The sequence below is a fragment of the Pocillopora verrucosa genome, chromosome 7 (genome assembly GCF_036669915.1).
Source record: "Pocillopora verrucosa isolate sample1 chromosome 7, ASM3666991v2, whole genome shotgun sequence".
Classification (NCBI taxonomy): Eukaryota; Metazoa; Cnidaria; class Anthozoa; order Scleractinia; family Pocilloporidae; genus Pocillopora; species Pocillopora verrucosa.
Window position 1 is genome coordinate 8,189,617 of NC_089318.1, and position 21,971 is coordinate 8,211,587.

At 37.2% G+C, this 21,971-nt stretch overlaps 1 long non-coding RNA gene and 1 pseudogene across 1 annotated transcript; both read left to right on the forward strand.

Moving 5' to 3' along the window:
• The window catches only part of LOC136282467 (replication factor C subunit 1-like), a 51,565-nt pseudogene extending 29,957 nt beyond the window's left edge, over nt 1-21,608 (forward strand).
• LOC136282398 (uncharacterized) lies at nt 11,089-14,913 on the forward strand. The gene is made up of 4 exons (XR_010718262.1): nt 11,089-13,134; nt 13,388-13,461; nt 14,044-14,092; nt 14,825-14,913. It is a non-coding gene; the product is annotated as an uncharacterized lncRNA (long non-coding RNA).
• Nucleotides 21,609-21,971: the final 363 nt, after the last annotated feature.

The following is a 21,971-nucleotide window of genomic DNA, read 5'->3' on the forward strand; positions in this document are numbered from 1 at the left end:
TTGTTTTTAGAAAATCTTTTTAGTTTTAAATTTCAAATTGCAATTCTTATCTTTCCCTCCCCGCCTTGAAGTCTTTTTGTATTCACGGGCGGCACACGTAAGTTTTTCTACCATTCGCAAACCACGTCAAAGACCTCTAATCTCGGCATCGGTAAATTGACGTGGACATTTTTTTGCGCACTTTTTTTGCTTTTTTTAACGAAGTTTAGTTAATTGTTTTTGAGCTTTCGTTTGCGTTATTTTTTGTAACCCTTAATTTTAGCCAAATGTTGTGGTTCATTTAACAAGTTTAATACATATTTTCTGAGGAGTTTGGACTCTAGCCTCTTTTTCGTAGATGAGTTTTTTACATGGTCCGTCAAAAAGGAACACTTTTGCGGTCTGTTCTATTGGGGTGTTTGTTACGCTGTCACGCGAATCACGCAAATTAGAGACCAACTGGAAACTTTAACTGGCTAACAGAACACAACTTATTTCATTTGACCTGCTGATTCATATTATTTTACAGTAATTCAATTTAATTATGTAAGAAGGAGCAATGCTCTTAACAAAACCGATTTACTGGGCTTTCAAGGGAGCTCGTGTTGCATCGTACTGCTTACTGCTAAATTTAAACTGCCCAGCCCATATCTTAATAATAATCGCATTTCCTCGCAACAAGCTCGCGTAGAGTAGGTCTTTCTTTGATCTCCTTCCTGAAAATATATTATGGCTCACGGGTTTTGCGTGTGTTCGGAGAATGTTCCATATTAGCCACCTCTTTGTGAAGGTCCTGTATTCAGTGGAGTGGTTGTTATAATTGTCCGCACATAATCGATACGCACTTTATTTGATGATCTTACATTTTTATGAGTAAATCCTTGTAAAGGGCGCACTATTTGTCGATGTTTTTGGAAGAGTATTATAAAGTATCGAAATATAAACAATATATATATATATATCTTATTCAATGAAAGGAGTCATAGTTTCGTTTCAAAGAGAGGGGGGGGGGTGGGACAGTGAGATTTCTATATGCTGTTAATATTGTTATTCTTATAATTTTCTTCTGAAGCTTTCATAACGGTATTAGTGTTGTTCAGATTTCTAAAACAGTCAACACTGATGCAAAATACCTTTGAAGTTAGAAACGTTCTTTATTCATAATGAAGGAAAAGGGACTTGTATAAGATCTTCTGAAGGAAGTCAACTTTTTCCTGGGAAAAAGAAGAAAAATCCATAGTGAAAAGTCGGGAATTTATTTCTTGTCACGCCATCATACTGAAGGTAAACGGACTGAATCAGCTCATAATTTATTTTATAACTAAGTTTATACCAATCTGACAAAGTCTTTCTTTCGGAGTCAATTATTTTTTTCAGAATAGGCGATCGCCCAAATTTCGGACAAAAATTGATGGGGTGTAGTTTGAGGGGACCAATTTTGTTCCCTTTCACAGGCTGCAAATGTAATGACCTTAGAGTAAATAAATATATATATATTTTTGCCATATATATGATAAGTTACCCGTTGCGTTCTGGCAAAGAATTATTTAACGACTCAGGAGACAAACAGTCACTCGATACCAACATTTTTATATATTTATGATATCTTCCTCAGCTAGCCATTTTAATATTTAGGAATGGCATTGGAGGGTATGTTGATGACTGTCGAAAAGTTTCATTTTTCACAGGTTTTTTCCTTTCGGGGTAAACCGCCAATACTCTTGTAAGCCGTAATATTTTTAATTTTGGGTTTTATAGCGTCAAGCAAAAATTAACCAAGGATATCGGCCAGCGCAATCATCCGTTGAGTTTTCGAGACATGTTTAATTTTCAAATCGTGTCCAGCTCTTTTGTATTCGTATTAAAGGCCCGTACATCACAGATCAGCTTAGGAAAAAAAACCCCTATTCCTTAACGCATTATTTAGATAGTTTATAACTTCCTGTTTTTGCTGTTTTTGTTAAATGTCTTTGATCAGAGTACTCATTTTTCCTTCAAGTTATCAAAAATTGGTGTTAACAGCTTCATCTACTCAGACAACTCATGACCAAAAGGATTTTCGTTTGCTTGTAACCAGCTTCCCCAGCAGTGATGATAATTAAACATCATGGTTTGCTCTTAAATCCTTGTTAGATGCTGCTTTACAACTCCTCTCCGCCCCTCCCTCATTAAAAAAATATACCCACCAATATACCTGTACTATTGGTAAAACTTCCGGCAAATTCCGAGTAATTAGGGGTAACTGACATTAGAAGGAAATATCACTCGTCCTATGAAGGAAGTTTCGATGAGATTCAGAAAAAAGGCTTTCCAAGAAACTGAAAAAAAATTAAATTCTCGAAAAGCAAGAAGCCACGAAACCTAGGAACTTTGCTCCGATCACTAGGTCAATAAGACAAGCTCTGCGAAAAACCGGAGAAAGCAAGTCTTGATTGTAATTTTGTGTGAAAAATCCAACGGTTCTTTCAAAATAATGTATACTGAGACCGGATGTTACCTGCAACAAAAGTGAATTCTTTCATTTTTGCATGCTCACATCCGTCATCGGTAAAAAAGTTGTACCTACAAAACCAAAATACATTTATGTACATTAGATGGCGCCGCTTCAAAAGTAGGAAAACAAATATCCGTCTCTCCTTATCTTTCCTTCATTAAAAGGAACAAAATGATTTTCATTTAAGCTTTTGTAACGGACATTCGGAATTCGTATTTTTCACATAGTGGTTGGAATTCTGCGCGAGGTTGATGCGTTAGTAGAAAAAAAATCCGTAGTGAAAAGTCGGGAATTTCTAAAAATTATATTTTTTTGTCTGTTGTCTCGCCATCAAACTGAAAGTAAACGGACTGAATCGGCTTAAAGCCAAGAATCTTCGAGAAAATTTATTCCATCTGGCTGTCTATTTCTGTTCGACTGTCGGTTCCGCAGTCATTCTCTTCCCCAGGCCCGCTGAACGGCCAAACGTAAGCGCCAGTGGAAAAGGTCCTTTAAGTATTTAAGTATTTTATTGTTATATATATTTTTATTTTAAGTATTTTAGCTCTTTCACTCCCTGTAGCCTGAGAGTTTTTCGCCATATTGTAGACTTTTATTTCAAAGTACACAAAAATAGAGATCAAACCGAAGTCATGAGTGGAGTACAGGTTCAAGCAGCGGTGTTGTCACGAACCGGAAGCAGAATGAGAAAAGCAAGTTTGAACGGCTCTTGAATATTCGATTGCTCTTCGCCTTTCACCAATAAAAATACTACTTTTTAAGTGAGCATCATGAAAAGCCATCCATAAAGTTATCCTAATTATCCCGAGTTATCAGGGTTAATAAGTCCTGTAGGCCTGAGAGGCATGAAAACGTGTCACTGACAAAAGGTATATCAGGCGGAGCAAAAGCTCAGTACGTGTGTTTTAAAACTTTGTACATTTCTTAGCCATCGTCTGCAAAACAACAATGTGAAAAATTATCATATTTTCGTGATCTAAGAACGGAAACCCCGTCAGCAGGTTATTCCAGTGTCTGTTTGAAACTCAACGCTGTTTTCTAGAGTGAACTACTGTCTATGGGGTGTCCGCCTACGAGAGAGTATAAACATTTTCAAACTGTGGCAAAACCGGGAATTGCAAAAAGTTTTCGTAAGTTGAATTGAACTGTCCGCTTTTGAGAGAGTCCGTTAGCGCGGAGAGTTGGCTGTATCCGTACATCATAAAACTTCTTAAGATACGGATTTTGTCTAAGAGATCCTATGGTCCAAATCTCGAGCTTAGCATAGTTTAAACTGTTGCTAAGTAATTTCAAATGGTTGCTGTGCCTCTTAGTCTATCTGTCATTAAATGCTTATCCAGTCATTCTCCCGTAAACAAAGCCATCTGTACTTCCCTTAGGTATGATTCATGGAAACAGTGGTCCTCCAAATGTTGCACACAAAACGCAAATCTTTTAGAAGTCTTCTAAGAGATATCCTTCCAATAGCATGAATCCATGCACGTCGCAAACTGCCACCTTTATCATTCTCGTCAGCGAGCGTCAGAAGGAAAAGAAAAAATGGCCAGCAACGCAGGTTACTCCCTTACAAGCAGCGAGAAAAAATGAAACCTCGGCAATGAATTACAAATTTTATTAGGGTTTCTAAAGTAAACAGGATACGAATACAAAGAAAAGTATGTTGTCACGAATTGAAACGGTACAAAGTGGCATTCATGTTTAAACAAGCTACTTGTGACGGAAGACATCGGTTACATCAAAATCCTCACAAAGTTCATTAGTCATTCCAAGTTCCAATCTTCTTCGCTACATAGGACATCAATCTTGTTAGGTAGCAGATAGCTTTGATAGCCTTAGTTAAAGCAGGCTCTAGCTAGAACTCGTTGCTATTCTAAAAAGTCTATCATAAATGACAACGGTGCTTACAGTCAGTTGAACAGATTATGTTATGGTCTATCCATTTGCTTTCTCTTGCTAAATTTTGATCATCACAGGAAGGCGAGCAACTTGATTTGTAGAACATCCTGTGGGAAAAAAAAAGTTTTCAATCAGCGACAATTAACACATATTCACCGAAGCGGAGGTGGCTAATGGTGAATATTTACCGAGCGGCGAAGCGCCCATCTAAAATAATGGAATAATGTAGTACAAAAATATGACCGTTTAACTCATTTATTCCTGCAACGATTACGATATTTTCGGGAGCAAACCCGGACGAGTTGCGCGGATGCGGAAAAAAACTGATGTTCAGAGTTTAAGTAGTCACAAACGCTATCTACTGTTTTATTACTAGATATTACCAAATGTGACTTAAGAACTTTACTAATCCAAACTGTGTTGCCGATATCGTGACATTGGACGATTACATTCCTACTCCCGCTCGCACCGCCCGGTAAACTTTGCTTGTTGTTATGGTTTGACTCGGTTTAAGACAATGGCCCTTATTGATCGTTATCCTCCGGGACCTTTCCAACGGATGGTGTAAATCGCACTCGCCAGGTGTCGAAGCCAGGACTTTTAGTAAGTAAGTAGCATTCTTGGGGATATGTATGAGCCCAGAGGTTTGAAATAAAAATTGGGATGCGTGGGAGGGAAAGGTGACTGATTGCCCCGTAACAAAAGGTCGCGCTGATTTCACAGTATTAGTTGTTACGACCACGTTCGTTTCCGTCTACTCTGACTTGTTAAGTTTATGGCTCCAATGTCTCAGAAAAAAGAAAAAATGCAAACACAGGCCAAAGGCAGAAAATGTGCTTTCCTACTTTTAAAACTTAGCCGGCTCGGAATATGGTTCGTGCAAGTTTTTGCAGCACTTCCTCATTTATTTTCATTCGGCCAAGAAACCTCAATGTGGTAGCTGTTATATAAGATAATAATTTAAGTTTTTGACTTCGACTACTCGCTTTTAAACGGTTAAGTCTACGAAATACTTTAAATGAAGTGGACCTTGACGCGAAGGCTAAACAGTGCTTGCAAAAAAAAAAAATTCTTGAAATCACATCGCAACATGGATTAAAATAGAAATGTTGCCTCCACATGCTTTTTTCAGGGGATGCGATGCCTTTTCTACCTACACTTCGAAAACATTTCCGTCGAAATCCTGAGCAGGCGGCTGAGAAGTGGATTACAATATTGTGAAACCGGCAAAATAACTTGCGACACGCCTCTCCATCAGTCTATCAGAAATTAGCATTAATTTCAATGCAAATAAGCATTAGGAGCTAAAAAATTATAATAAAGTAGAAAAAAAAAACAGACAATTCTTTTTCCCTGTACTGAAAAAGTCGGCTGCCGGTTTCAGCCAACTATACCCACAAGCGAGAGAAAATATAATATATTGCCTTGGCACAAGCGAACTGCTTCTCTGCTTACAATGACGCAGAGAGGTACATCGCCGGATTCCTCAGACATATGCCAACAGCGGATAAGAGAAACATGGTATAAACTGCGACGATAAAACAAAACAATTTCCTTACTTTATTCCTGGAAACGGTCGTCATTGTGGCATGGAAGTCGTCTTATTGCCGGTGTTCCCTTGAGGATTCTATCATTCCGCAGAACACACTGATTTGAAATTCCCTCAACAATGGGGTAATGATTATTGAAATCCCTCGCCGCTGTTGAGGCTCTCTGATTCGCTCTGGTATTCTCCGCAACAGCTGTTTCATTCCCTGTCTCCTGAGAGTTTTTCACCATGTTGAAGATTTTTATCACAAAGTACATGACTATAAAAATCAAGACAAAAGTGGCAACACTGAGAAACTCGGAAGTCATGACTGGAGTACGAGTTGCAGTGGCTGCGTTTTTCGGAAGCCATGCGACGTCACGCCACGGTTCAATGCCCAGATCGTATAGCCTTCCGATCAAGTAAATGTGCACACGTTGAGATGGGATTTCGTTTGTTCTAGACTGATGGCCAGATGGCCACGCCATGAGCCAATGCCCAAGCACAATTCAAAATATGAATGTATGACTTCTGGAATTTAAAAGAAAAAAACGACGCTAAGCTTTGTTTTAAAACTTCCGGTGTTCTTTTGTTTTTTCCGCGTCATTTCCTTGCTCTGTTTCCTGTTGTTTCGCCTAAAAACCCCTATGGCAAATTGTTTAGAAAAAGGAATATTATTCATAGGGATTGTAGTTCAATGACGGGAAGGCGGAACAAGTGATCAGATGATCGCGATATATGCACAATGGACTTGAAAGTTTCTTTAACCAATCAACCACCGCCAGCTGAGACAAAGGTTGCGATGGGGTAACTAGGTATATCTTAGGGCAGTCTGATCGGATTTTTATCCCGCAAACTCACAATCAGAAATGCGATGACATAAAATCTGAGAATATTTAGCAAGAAATATTATGACACAGCCAAGATATTTGAGGACAGAAGGGAAGGAGTCAAGGTACATTTCTGTGTCAAGGAATTCAGGCGCGTTTAAAGCTACAAGGATTCACTCGGCAATTGTCAAAGGCACACAAACCTCACTTCCCTGTGAGGGACAGAATCTGAGTAAGTTTGAACACAATGGCCGCGATGGGCCTATAGTGGTTTATGCTGAAGAAGCCGTGTACAACTACAATAAGTTTGGACGCTATAAAGTTATTATGGCACTCAAACCGGTCGACCGACCAGTTGTTCGTTGCAAAGGAATCTACAAAACACAACAAAGAGGTGCTAATGAGTAACAAATCCTCGCACGTCCCTGTTAAACAAGCACCGAACTTTAAGGGAACACGAACAGATGGAAGATTTCTCGATAGCAAAGCGGCTGCGCAACTTCGAGAACGAAGGACACATCTGAAACCTACTTCTCAAACTCATTAATAATTCATTCTGAGAAAGCAAAGGAAATTACAACCGTGAAAGAGATTTGGATATGTGATCTTATTATCATAAAATTTGGTGAACTTTTGCTTTTGAGAAGCTATATCGAACATTCGAAAGGGTGTTTCATCCGATATCCAAACACCTTGAAATCAAAAAAAGGATAAAATTTCCCCCCCCACCCCGCCCGGCCCATACTACATTATGCATTCAGTTCTTGGGAAGAGAAAACAATGACAAAAACAATACATTGCCATTGAGAAAACAGATTTGTTTTACAGTAGCATGGGGCTGTGCGGAAATTTTACCTCTTTTGGTAAAATTTCCGCACAAAATAAATTTTACCTCTTTTTGGTAAAATTTCCGCACAGCCCCAAACAACATTATGCATTCAGTTCTTGGGTAGAGAAAACAATGACAAAAATAATACATCGCCATTGGGAAAACAGATTTGTCTTACAATAGCATGGGGCTGTGCGGAAATTTTACCATTTGATATATTACTTAGCAGTCGAACCTGGACTCGTTCGAAGAACTAATCGAATGCTACACAGCTCGCAGAGCGATCTATGATGATCTCATGGGAACAGGACACGTTGAAGTATTAGACAAAAAACGACAACTTGTACAAGCAAAGAAAGGAAGAGAGGTTAAAACATTTGGCGCGCGCAGTTTAGCAACCTTGATACGAACTGAGATAAATACATCCACAGGTTTAAGAGACCACGCGGCAGATTTAGGGGAGGCAAGTAAGGAAACAAAATAGTTTTTAAAACTACCAAAGATTCGAGTATCTGCAGTGTCCGAATTATCCGAGAAAGTCTCGCGAAGAAAGCTAGATAGAAAGCACTTGCTTGTCCCAAGAGAAAAAGTAGGGGGTATTTCGTTGAAAGCGCGCAACGCGAACTTAGAGAATGTCACTTTTAAGTTACCGGAGCTCTAGTACCCAGTGGCTTACATTGAATATTTTCATGAGTGAAAAACAAAATCTCTGATTCTTCCTTTACTGGTGATAAAGCTCGCAAATCTTAACACGCCTGTAGATTATCTTTTCCGTAAATCCTCTTACCGACAGAGCAGGGGGGTTTTATTAAGAATCATAAATGATTTGCCTGTCGTTCGCCAGTTGTCTTCATTTAGGCATTTTATAGGGACCTTCAGTCAGGACGGCAACGCCAAGGAAGAATCCGAGTAAAAAATGAATTTCTGCCTTAAATTAGAATTTCAAAACTTTACCCTAGAGAGAATTATGGGTAGTTTTCAGGTTAAGGTTCCTTTACTCTTGATTTAAAGGAAATCTGAGAATACGTCACTGTAAGCACGAAGCATAGCGGGTTTGATCACAGGCAGCCCATGCTCCAGCTGTGAGATGATCATCGATCATCTTGCGAAATAAGAGTCATGGCGAAATTATAAGAGTTTGTATGGAAATATTTACGACCGCTCTTAGGAATATAAGAGAAAAGGGCTTTTCTTTACGTAGTACACCTAGAAATGAATAAATCGCTAAAATGGGTTCTTTTCAACATAGTAAATGGTCAGATAGCAAGTGATGCACCGTTGAAGTAAGGTGAGGTATTTTTATTGAGAATTTGACCGTATTTATATAACTAAGAGCGGTCGTAAATATTCCCATACAAAACTTTTATAATTTTGCCATTTTTTGCATGCTCACATCCGTCATCAATAAAAAAGTTGTACCTACAAAACCGAAATACATTTACGTACATTAGATGGCGCCGCTTCAAAAGTAGGATAACATCCGTCTCTTCTTATCTTTCCTTCATTGGAAGGAACAAACTGAATTTCATTTAAGCTTTTGTAACGGACATTCGGAATTCATATTTTTCACATAACGGTTGGAATCCTGTTCGAGGCTGGGTAGTTAATTGATAGCCCTTCGGCTAACTCAGAGGATGTCGGAATTTAATCTTCAGAGAGGATTGCTTGATAGAAATCATTATGTCCAGTGTCGGCTAAAATACCAGTTAATTCGTCGAATTTAGTCAATGTTTGGTAGGTCTAGGTGGAGTTAAAAACGTTAAACCGACTTTGCCGTTTATGAATTTCTTTCAGTTTTTATCGCACATATCAGAATTCGCTTCCGCCAAGTCATTTATCACATCATTTATAGCTGAACGAGGTTTGAAGCAGTTTTTAAAACCGATAATCCAAGCCAGAACGATCTCCGTAGTCTATGTCAAGGCAAATTAATGGAAGTGAATCAGTTGTTTTCATAGACAGCACTTACTTCAACCTGTAGCCTTCAGTGCCCAGCTAAGGAAATAATTTTAACCGTCTCTTTTCGTCCTTTGAGTGTTTTGCAACACACGTTACACGTCAGTCATATCAGGCAGCCAACAAAATGTGGCGTCTATTTCTGTTCGACTGTCGGTTCCGTAGTCATTCTCTTCCCCAGGCCCGCTGAACGGCCAAACGTAAGCGCCAGTGGAAAAGGTCCTTTAAGTGTTATCAATTACCTTGTCCGCTTGTCGTAGGCTGATTTACGTAGGATTTATTTTACACCAAGCGCAGGACAATCTTTTATTTGTGGAGCGTTATTCTAATGTAGGCACCGAGCACCTTTTCACGACAATTCACTTGGGTGGAAACTGTGAGAATCTACCCAACATGAACATGGAAATATTCTCCACAGTTAGATATAAATTAATGAACAACCGGTAAGCGTATGAGCCAAGTGAGGAAAACGAATGAACTCGCTCCAAGGTCAACTGGAGAAGAAGCAAGGAAGTAAATGAATTTATTTGTTTTCATGTTAATTGTCCCTCAGTAATTCGTTAGGGGAGGAAGCTTTCTCTTCTATTCTCCTATAGACCTCTCTCAGCCTCCAGGACATTTTCGAGTGAGCAGAGACAAGCCTGGGGCGAGCTAGAGGAAGCACGTGAGGGTGCCGAGCCTAAGATTGATGCTTTTGGACGATTTAAGTTTTCAACTCTGACAACTCGCTTTTCAACGGTCAAGTCTACGAAATACTTTAATTGAAGTAGACCTTGACGCGGAAGCTAAACAGTGCGCGCAACAAAGAAAGTGTGATTTTATTACACTTATTATTTTAAAAAATATTACATCACAACATGGATTAAAAAAAAAGTTGCCTCTACATGCTTTTGTCAAGAGCCTTGATGCCTTTCTTACCTAAACTTCGAAAATATTTTCATCAAATACTAAGTAGGCGGCCAAGAAATAGATGACAATGATGTGAGACCAAAATAGCTCGCCACACGTGTCTTTAGGATCTATCAGACATTAGCATCATAATTGCGATGCAAACAAGCATTAGTAGTTGACAAAAAAAACAAACAAAAAAAATACAAACGAGTATGGAGCGTAATTAACGTCAAAAATAAATGTTTAATTATGATATCCACAATTTCAGTGATGACATTGAGATATGCAATTGTGCTACTCCAATGTGACGTCTTCATATGCTGTTTGGTCCTTGTGTTATGACATTATGCTATCACATTTGAATATTTTGCTTTTGCAATGTGCTGATTTGTCACTGTACCTTGGCGTTCGGCTATTATACGTTGCTATTTTTGCCATTGCATTCTAGTATAACTCAATTTCGACATTAGGAATAGCAGTTTTGCTGTTGTGATTTGTCATTTTCATAGCGTGCGTTTCATTATGGTGTTTTGTCAAGGTAACATGCAGTTCGGCATGACACTCAGAAACGAGTTTCGGACAAGATAAATTATTTCCCGCCAAAATTATAATTATGTTAATTTGTTTCCGTGTACTGGAAAATTTACGAAATTTATTTCAGCCTTACACGTGACTACAAATCAATATGGCTCCAGTCTCTGGTCGTCCGCCTGAACTGACTAAATGAGTTTTAGACTTTTTCATCGCCGGAATATCGCTGAACGACCCCGCTGAACAAGAAAGGCTGCCTTCCCCTCACTACATAAGTAACCATTTCTTGTTTGACACATCGGTGTTTTCACTCGCATGATATTTCATTGCTCCGCTTTGAGACACGCGGTTAACAATAGCCTCGAGCAAGGAATTAAGATTTAACCCATTAGCTTTTACTATTTTTATCATCCAATCACAGGTCGGAGCCATTCCTGTAGTTAGTCGCTTGTGCCGGAGAGTAATGTGAACACATTACTATACTAAAATGGTTTGTTAGTCGTTTTAGTTCTCAGCGGCAGAATTTCGTCAAAATTGGTGTTTTTTGCCGTACGTGGTAGGTAATTTTACAACATGTTTTAACCAAGAGTTTCATTCAACTACATAAATTATATCTAACCCAAGGTAACTTTCTGGACTGGAATGTCAGAAATGGTATGGTACTGTGTGTTAACTAACTTTGTAGGTATAATTTTCAATAGTTTGTCTGAGTATGTCAGGGTAGCTGAGTGAGGCTGTTAAGTTACAATGTTTTACCTTTTTTTATCTTCAACGAGGTCATAACATGAAGCAATTTTGTCTTCATTCTTTAACTCCCAAGATCTGTTTGCTAATTCTCCCCTCTAGTTTCTAGATGTTTCCTTGTACCTTTGTTACAGGAATTTGTTGTTAGATCAAGATAACGACTTACTCTTTTATTGGATATTGTATAAATAATTTAGGGAGAAGTTACATGTAAATCACATCTGGGGGTTTAAGGGTTAAACAGCGTGATGTGATTCACTGCTACCTAAATTTCACTGAAGTTCAAAATATCCAGGACTTTAGCATTCTCTACAAATTTACTAATTCTGCAGAGCAGTTGCAATATGCAACTCTAATGCTTATTTCACAATTTTGACAAGTACTAGTTAATCTTTCATTTACTCAGACTGAAGGGAAAAGGAAATTGTTCATTAACTTGAAAGGTGCTTGATAAAGAAACCTCGAGACTTTACCTTACCCAGACTATTTTTTCCACAAGCTTGGTGTAACCAACATGCCAGCAGTAAATTTTAGATGAGTTTAATTTCCTGATGACTGGACTGAACTCTTCTATCTACATGCCATTTCCAGTGGTTTCTAAGTAAAGTATTATGAACATAATACAACAAGAATGGAATGACTAATTACAAGATTGGAAATAACATAGGAAATACAAATAACAAGAATTATGTATAACATAGGTAATACTAATATTTATGGGAAACATGGGTCACTCGACAAAAGAGCAATTTAGCTGAGGATTTTGGAATATATGGCTGGGATAACAAGGTACTGGCAAGTACCTTTTAACTTAAGCTCACACTTTTTTTAGTTGCATGATCTGCACGAAAGTCAAACTTACATATATTTGGCTAGCTGTGTGGACTGGGGCTAGGGGGGGATTGGTTTCTACACCTGGTGTCTTCTCTTGATTTTCTGAGCTGGAGGAAAATGTCTTGTATGAAAGTTGTGCTCAATGGAACAACACCTCCCTTGATCTTATCCAGTTGTTATTGTTAGGTCCAAAGAAGTGAATTTATCTCACATTTGTGTGAATAAAGATATGTAATTGTTAATTTGCTGGGCAGAGTTTATCAAGCAGTGAAGATGATGACATTGCCTGAAAACAAAAACCAAAAGAAAATCAGAAGAGGAAGAAGAAAGGAAAAAAAATTATTGACTCAGATAATGTTTTAGGGTGAACACTAACAGTTTCAAAAGGAACAGATGTTGAGACTAGACAAACTATTACACCTCTGTTTTTGTTTTAATGGTGCACTGTGCTGTACAGTGTCCTTGTCAGTTCCAAATGCAATTTGCTTTTTTACGAAAACATGATGTAAAAAGATTCACATAATGACATGTACAACATCACAATGATGTCCTGACCCTAGTTCTTAATTAATCTTACATCTCTGTTAGATTCTGATGAAGATCCTCTTCCTCCAAAAATCAGGTATGTGATTTGTTTTTTCAATTTTGTTCCATTTTATACAGTTGTAATTAACCTATGACCCTAATAACACCACTGAATCAAGAGTCAAGAGTCAAGGAAATGATCACCAACTATAAAAGCTTTTGATTATTAAACAAATTCTCCTTGTCAGCACCTTGGAAAATGCATAGAGAACACTCTGTATGGAGAATATGGTCTCTGATGTCAGGTTGTATTCAGAACTTGGTTCTCTAATCACTCATCTCTGTTTCAGAAAAGCCACATCAGTAAAGAAGGAGGACAGTTCAAAAGCTAATAAAAGTAGAAGAGCAATCAGGTTGGACTCAGGTAAGGAAATTATGTCTACTTATTGAGGGTACCCTATACTTTTTACATGAAAGGTGATGTGGAGACTTTATCTTCACGGGAATTGTTATATCATCTTTTTTGTATAATTATGTATATTTTTAATTTTTATAGGATTAACAGTTTTATTAACAGGTTAGAAAGAGTGAAAATATGAATTTGGTTTAATTTTTTTCTTTGGTTTTATTTATTTTCAAAATGTGATCGTCTTGAATTTCATGTGAATGTGAAAACATCTTGGATACTTTTCATGATGAATAAGATGGCCAAATATTTTTATGTGACTGAGTTTGACACAAGGGTTTTAGCAGACTCTGCTTATTGATGGAGTGGGAGGGCTGGATAGGGAAATATTTGGTGTGAGGTGAACTTGTGGTACAGTAAGATGATGTCAGTTTTTAACATTGCATGTGACCTTTAACATTGCTTATGTGTTAGCTTGCCACAGAAAACAAATCCATCTGCTTCATTCAGGGTTCAGCACACTTACTGTTTGACCACTATGCCTCGAATAGAATTTGAATATTATAGCACTTGAGTTATATTTTGATGTGGTTTCTACAGATGAGGAAGAGGTTGTAGCTTCTAAAGAGGTCCAGCAAGTTAAAGAGAGGTATCATCCATCATTCTCTTTCATTATATTTGACATTTCCGTACCAAACCATGGTGTTTGTTTAGGACATAAGATATTGCTGTAGAGAATCATCTGGCTTCTTCTAAAATTATCCAGCTAAATTGTTTGTCTGTTTGTTTGTTTTTTCCTTTCTTCCATCAAGCATTGAGAATGTTAAACCTGTCATAGGACACTGCTCATATGCTAATACACTTAACCCTTTGACTATGAAGAGTGACTAGCATCTAATTTCTCTTTACAATATTCCCCCTGAATCAAACATTAATATGCATTTATCGCTTTTTTTCATTGAAAGTAGGTTATTTAAATGGTCTTCTTTCACAGGAGCTTCTTTTTGGTGAAAGATGATTTATAAAAATTTACTGCGGATTGTGTTTGCTTTTCTTGTTTCTCTAAAATTTTAACAATTGGATAGGCATTTGTTACACACAGGTGTCAAGGTGAAGGTCACAAGAATAAAGGAAATGATCACCAACTAAGCTCTTGATTGTTAATCAAATTCTCTTTGTCAGTACCCTAGGAAATGTATAGAGAACAGTATGGAGAATATGCATACTGAGTTTTAGGTGTTAAGGGTGAAAAATGAAAAACAAACAAACAAACAACAGCAACATAATAAAGACAGTGTCACACAGTCATCAAGGGTGAATTTAACACAGTGTTGTTGTGTTACTAAAATATTTAACACATTGAGTGTTATTCTTGCTTCAGTCCAATCAAACCTAAAGAGAAAAAAGCAACTTCTGCACTTGATTTCTTTGGTTCTACTCCAGTTGAAAGGGAATCCAGGGAAACATTTGTGACCCTCCACGGGAAAACGGACACTAACGCTTTTCCGTTAAACGGTCTCGAAAAACGGTTGTAAACGGATAGTAAACGGTTAACTCGAGCGTTTAAACGGATGCCATAACCGCTTAAACGGATGGCAAAAAATTTAAACGGTTGACCAAAGTCCAAAAACGGATAGCTTAGGCCTTCAAACGGTTGACCAAAAATAAAAACGGATAGCACGAAACGTTAAACGGTTGACCAAAGTTCAAAAACGGATGGCTCACACTTTTAAACGGTTGACCAAAAATAAAAACGGTCAGTCCGAAACGTTAAACAGTTGACCAAAGTCCAAAAACGGATGGCTTGAACCGAGAAACGGTTGACCAAAATCGACAAACGATGAGCTTAAAATTAATGTTTAACGGCTGTGGTTGAGCCGGCGAGATCTTCTGCGGAAAAACTTTCAGAGTGACAACGGATAATTATCCTTTAAAGCGAAAATATTTAGCATGATAATTTGAAAAGTAATAACTTGCATATACTTGCGCATTTTATTTCTGGGTTAATTACTGCCGCTTTCGTGTGACATTCATGAAATAAGCGCAATTTACTGAGAATAGTTTCGCTGCCGAATATCCTGAACGGCTACCGCGAGAAACTCATAATCTTCTCCTTTGTTTATTCTTATTAGTATTGAAAATGAACTTCATTTCTTCCTGTTCGGAAGTTTCGCGAAACAAATTTGCATATGCAATGCCGCCACCTTGTCTGAAGCCGAGACCTTTCAAGGTCAAATAACGCAATGAAGTTCCATTGCAAATAAAAGGTCGAATCGGTGTCACGCACCAAGCGGGGCCGTTAAAATGATTGTCAATAAAACCAAGAATGATGAATCAAGATGATATAAACAGAAAGAGAGTAGCCGATTTAACTTGTTTGTCAAAGGATGCGACGGAACTCGCTTACTATGATCACGCAATAGATAAAACCAAAATAAGATACGGTCTTTCTGTATTTCAAGAACCGGCGAGTATCGAGCGAACGTAAGATTGATACTTCGAACTGCCTATTACAGAATGATAGGCAAACAGTCCAAAGCTTTCCGTGGAACTTTAAACGGATAGCTTTTTTTTTAAACGGGTAAGCAAACCGTTTAAATGTTTTTGCTAGAGCGTCGAACGGATGCAAATTTTTTTAAACGGATGCAAATTTTTTTAAACGGATGAGCAAACCGCTTAAACGTTTTGGCAAAAGCGTTAAACGGATGCAAATTTTTTTAAACGGATGAGCAAACCGCTTAAACGTTTTAGCTAAAGCATTAAACGGATGCAAATTTTTTTAAACGGATAAGCAAACCGTTTAAACGCTTTCATGAACCGTTTAAACGGATATAAACGGATAGTAAACGGTTTTGCAGCTTAAACGGAAAAGCGTTAGTGTCCGTTTTCCCGTGGAGGGTCACATTTGCTAATAAAAGAAAACAGGTGAATTACTAACCACACTTTTTCCACCCAGAATTTTTTTTGTTAAGAAAAAATCAGCCATCCTGCATATTTTAAACAGTTCTTCATGCATCATGCATTTAACAAGGAAAACTTTAAAACTCACCATACCTTAGCTTTCTTTAAAATTCATGCATCACATATTAATTTTGGGCTTAATCATGCTTCCCTTGTAAACCCTCTGCCAATCTCTTATACTAACAGTAGTTATATCAGGATGTACTACAGTTAACACATACCATGCCACAAAATTAGTGGGTGATGACCAGTGTTTGAGTCATGCATTATGTAATCATATTCAAGAAACTTTGTGGATGGGGAGAGGAGATACTAAAGAATAGTTTTGGTAAAAACAATACCATGGGCCCCCTTAAAGGGATAAGTCCTTTTGCTCCTAAGATATTTAAATCAACTGTCTTTACTGTCTGTCACACTAGTGTTATGAAAATATCTTTGAGAACATGTTGTTCAAGCAATAAATATCCTCTTGTGTGAGGACTTTCTTTCTTCTGATATTATATTGCTGCCTGACTGTGAATTGGTATTGTTAGGAGAAATTAGAAAATTGATCACTCTTGAGAGTGCAAATTTTAAGCTTGACCCAGAGCTCAACCCACTTAATGATCATCCCTTAGTTCCTTGTAGAACAATCAAGAATTTTTTATCCTTTTTCATTTCCCACAGAGATCTGACAAGTGTGAAGAAAATGAAGACTCCAAAGTGAATAGAAAAGAAGAGTATAAAAATGGGAGAGAAAAAGAAGGAAGAGAAAATGGGAATGTCAACCATCAAACAACAGAGCAACCATCAAAGAAAAGAAAGGAAGACTTCTCAGAATCAAAGTCTGAGGTTAAAAAGCCTTCCCCTGAGAAGAAAAAGGTTTGTAAGCCTTTTGATTACCATGTATACTTTATTGTTACAGAATCAATCATTACTATTAATCCTTAATTGAACATGCTACCCTGATACTAGAGTGGATTGGATCTGATATGATAGCATGTGTATGGTGTGTTGTTTAGGCAACTTGTCACTAAGCACTTGAATAAGGTACTTGTAGATGAACCAGTAACATTTTGGCTCTGTAGAAGATCCAAAAGCTCACTCAAATTTGTTAACTGGTGGTACATGTTGTATCCTACTATGACAGTAGATGGTTTTTACTCAGATGCACATTACTAACAAAACATTACTTACAATACTAACACTACTCAAAATACTACCATTACTGTACCTAGAATTTGTACAAAAACAGTAACAATAGTGACAAAACTTTTAGGTACATTCTTGGTGATTTTAACTTTGACAATCTGGGAAGATGTTACCACTTCATCTCCATTTTTCAAAGCAGCAGTGTCTTTTACTATCAACATTTCTTTTGGAACAACTCTTGCCTCAACTGGACAACTCTTAGCTGTTGGAATGTTTGATATACATGTAATATTTTTTCACTTCAAATTTTATCCATGGACTTTTCAGGAAGTACTAAAGACAACTCCTGCTAGCAAACTGGCTGTCAAAGCTGCCACAGTTCCAGAAACTCCAGTTAGAAACTCAAAACCAAGTACAAAGAAAACTGTTACTTCGAAAAAGGATACAAAGATGGTGGTAAGGAAACTCCAACCCAAGGAACACCAAAGGTGTCAAAATCAGAGGAAGTGGTTGAGGTTCCACCCTTGTTGGAAAAGAAAGAATCTGGCTGTATTTTTATGGCGAGAGATGGTCCTGGGGTACTTGGTTCAAAAAAATACCCTCAGGTAGGTTTCAAAGACCAAGATCTGATTGTTAATTCTTCCCTTCAGCTGCTACACATTTTTCTGTAAACTCATAATGAGAATTTGTAGTTAGTTCATTGTAACAACTACGTGTACTTGATAAGTTTTAGTGTTCTCATTACCTGTTTGCTGGATAATCTATGGATATTCTAGGGAGAAGTTACATGTTAATTTCTCTTGGTAGTTAAATTATTATTATCTCTCAAAAGCTCTTTGTGGTTTGGTTTCCATCCTTTCAAATTTTAATGAGAGATGCAAGACAAAGGAAAATGAAGATTATTAGAATTAAAGCTTGTTTGGAAAATCTGCAGATACAGTTTACAGGAAAAAATTGTAAAATGCATGCTTTGATTAACCCTGTTACTCCCAAGATCTCAGTAGTACTTCTCCTTACTGTCCGCTATACAATTCTTGTAATGTTAGTTTGGAGAATTTGGTCTTGGATCAACTAATAATCCCCTGGTTGATATTTGCATTTATTCTCATCACTTGTCTGCATGATATTGTATTTACATTGTAAGGAGAAGTTCTGTCTTGGTCACTCATGGGAGTTAAAGGGTTAAACAAAAAAATGTATTTTATCCTTTTACTATCAGTTGATGATCAAATGTTGGTTCAATGTCAGTATCTGAGAAACTGCATACCTACCCCTCCCCTTATACAACATTAACCCTTACTTGTTAGCAGTTGATGGTTGTTGGGTTAGGGGAGGGGTAGGTGGGCAGATGCTGACATTGATCTGAAATGTTTATGGTGTATCTACAGAGTTTTTTAATTTTTGTCATTTATAACTTTTCAGTTTGGACAGTATTAAGAGGCCCTCAAGGGAAGAATGAATTATTTGTCTGCTCATCTTGAATTATGCATGCACTTGATAATTTAATTTTTAGGAAGTAGAAAACTGTTTGGATGGACTGACATTTGTTATTATGGGAATCTTGGAAAGTATTGAGAGAGAGGATGCAGCAGATTTGATTCAAAGATATGGTGGAAAAGTTACCCACTCAGTGAGTAAGAAAAAGAGTTACATCATCATGGGATGGGATCCTGGGGAGAGTAAACTTTCCAAGGTACATTGTAATGTACAGCTCAAAAGAGGATAAAAAAAGGAATGTGAACATAAACATAGCTGCACCTTTTTCCCTAATTTTTATAACAAATCTAGGTGCGGCTTACAGCTAAAACAGCTGGGAAACTTGCCACAAATTTGCATAAATTAACACAATTCATTGACAATTTGTAAGTCTGTAGAGCAAACTAACAAGAACTAAAAAATTTACTTGGTAGAAATTTATCATTTTATTTTTGTTGTTGACTTCTAAAAGAGTTTTTTTTTCCATGAACGTAAACTTATATTTCTTGCTGTGGAGTTCATTAAATGTTTCTTTGCTAAGAAACCTTTTTAACTGGTTTAAGGTCATCTTTCCTTCCGTGAATAGCTAAACATTACTTGGCAAGAAACTTATGGTTTCTTTGTTGTTGTTGTTGTTGTTGCTGTTGCTTGTTTTTTTTTTACTTTGGTGCTTTGTCACAACTGAGTGAAAGATCTGTGTCATCTCCAACAACACAAACACCACCATCATCGCCTGCACTGAAAGCTGTGTTTCAAACCTTTCCAACAATTAGCACAAGAGTATGACTTCACTGAAAATTTAATTCACACTTCAGCTGTATGCCTTAAATTATTTCCTCACCAGTAAGCATCCTACATGTATTGTGCAATGATTACACTAAGTGAATATAATTTCTCATGTGTGCATCCAGGTACTGTACATGACTTTGTATTAAAATTACTGATAACATAAAAATACATGCATATGTATGTGATATACATGTACCAGTAAAATGTCATAGGAGCCATAGGCTAGTGTGCAACTGATGACATAATTTGTTCATCCTCATTTGCCTTCTTCCATCTACTTAATTTATGGTGTCACTCAGATTGTCTGTCTGTCTGTCTGTCTGCTCTTTTGTGTTCATTCTTCCAATTACTGTCTTTCTATCTGTCACTTATTCTCCTTGTTCTCCTCTGTCCAGTCACCCACCTGTCAGTTTTACCACTACTCTAAATTCCACCTCTAGGTTCATCTGTTGGATCATTTTACTGTACTTTCACCTGTAGACTTGTTTTTGTTACTTAAATTGAGTTACAAGAAAGTAAAGTTTTTTTGTTTTTTGTTGCTTTATTTTTTTAATCTACATAAGATTTTGACAGTAAAGGTAATTTTTTGTGTGTGTTTGCAGGAGAAGCAAATCTGTTATGGGTAGACAAATATCAACCTCATGTAGTGAAGCAGATTATTGGTCAGCAGGGTGATAAGAGCAAAATGAGAAAGCTGATGAACTGGCTGAGAGACTGGGAAAAGAATAGAAAGAAACCAGCGTCTAAATGTGAGTACACGTGTATTTGATTGTCAAGATGCCTTTCCCTCAAATACATGTACATGTAACTTCTCTTCAGGCAAGTATGCAAACAGTTCAGGAAAACTGACGCAGAAAGCAGATGAAAAAGTTTGGGTTGTAACCAGATAGAGGAACCATTCTAGTGGGGGAATAGCAATTCTCCTAGTAACCTGATGCTACTGAAATTATTTTAAGCTTTGGCAAGATTAGTCCTCTGGCTCTTGTGCTGACTTTACCTTTGACCCTTTAACTCCCATAAGTGACCAAGAGAGGATTTCTCCTTACAATATCAATATCAATAAAATATCGAGCAGGCAAGTTATGAGAATGAAAAAAAAAAACATTAATTAGGGGATTATTAGTTGATACAATACCAAATTATCCAAATCATAAGAATTTGATGGCAGACAGTAAGAAGTACTAGGGAGCTATGTGGAGTAAAAGGGTTCAGTACATGAACCTAACCTTAATCTACAGATATTTTACAGAAGACCTTAAATTGAGTTGTGATGCAAATGTTGTCTAGCTGTAGGCTGAATACCTTTCACACTGAATCCAGATTGTTTCTTAATTCCCACATTCAGAGATACATTTTTTTAAAGAGCTGTAACTTATGAACTTTGATGAATTTATTTCACTCGACAGTCACTTATACATGTAGTTAGTATGTTAGTAATGGAATCACAATTGTAAGCATTTTTATTTTTTACAGCTTCCTTTTTCAACAAAGACCAAGATGGGTCGTCCTTTAAGGCAGCTCTTCTGTCCGGTTCCACAGAAGTTGGTAAAAGCACATCAGCGACACTGGTTTGTGAAGAGCTTGGTTTAACGTACATTGAAATGAATGCCAGTGACAAACGGAGCAAAAAGACCTTGAAAGAACACATTTCTCAGTCACTGAACAATAAAACTATGTATGGCCTTCTGACAGGTTGTCAAATTTCTGTAAGAGTTGGAATGACTTTGATATTATTAAAGATGCTTCATTCATTCTCCTGTCTTACTGAACTGATTTTCCACTGTGGTCAATTTATTATTATCAACTGAGTTGGTAACGTAAATTGACCACCGAAAAGAGTTTTAAAGCTGAGTATAGCACTTCATCTATACATTGCTACCTATGTCTTGTTTATAAGTTAACATGAAATTCAATTATTAATGATTATCAATATATGCATTACTGGTACCTGGAAAAGCTCGCCTTTCAGTTGGTACTTGAAATCATTAAAATTTACCTGACTTTTCTTTGCCAATGATGATAAGAACTGCCAGGGTCATTTGGCGCGTTAGTGAGATCTTTAAAATATTGTGCAAATTGCTAAGCTAAGGAAGGTTTTGTGGTAAATTCAGGACGGTATGAGAATATATCACATGATGAGAGGCTTATACTTTTTACACTTGATTGACCGA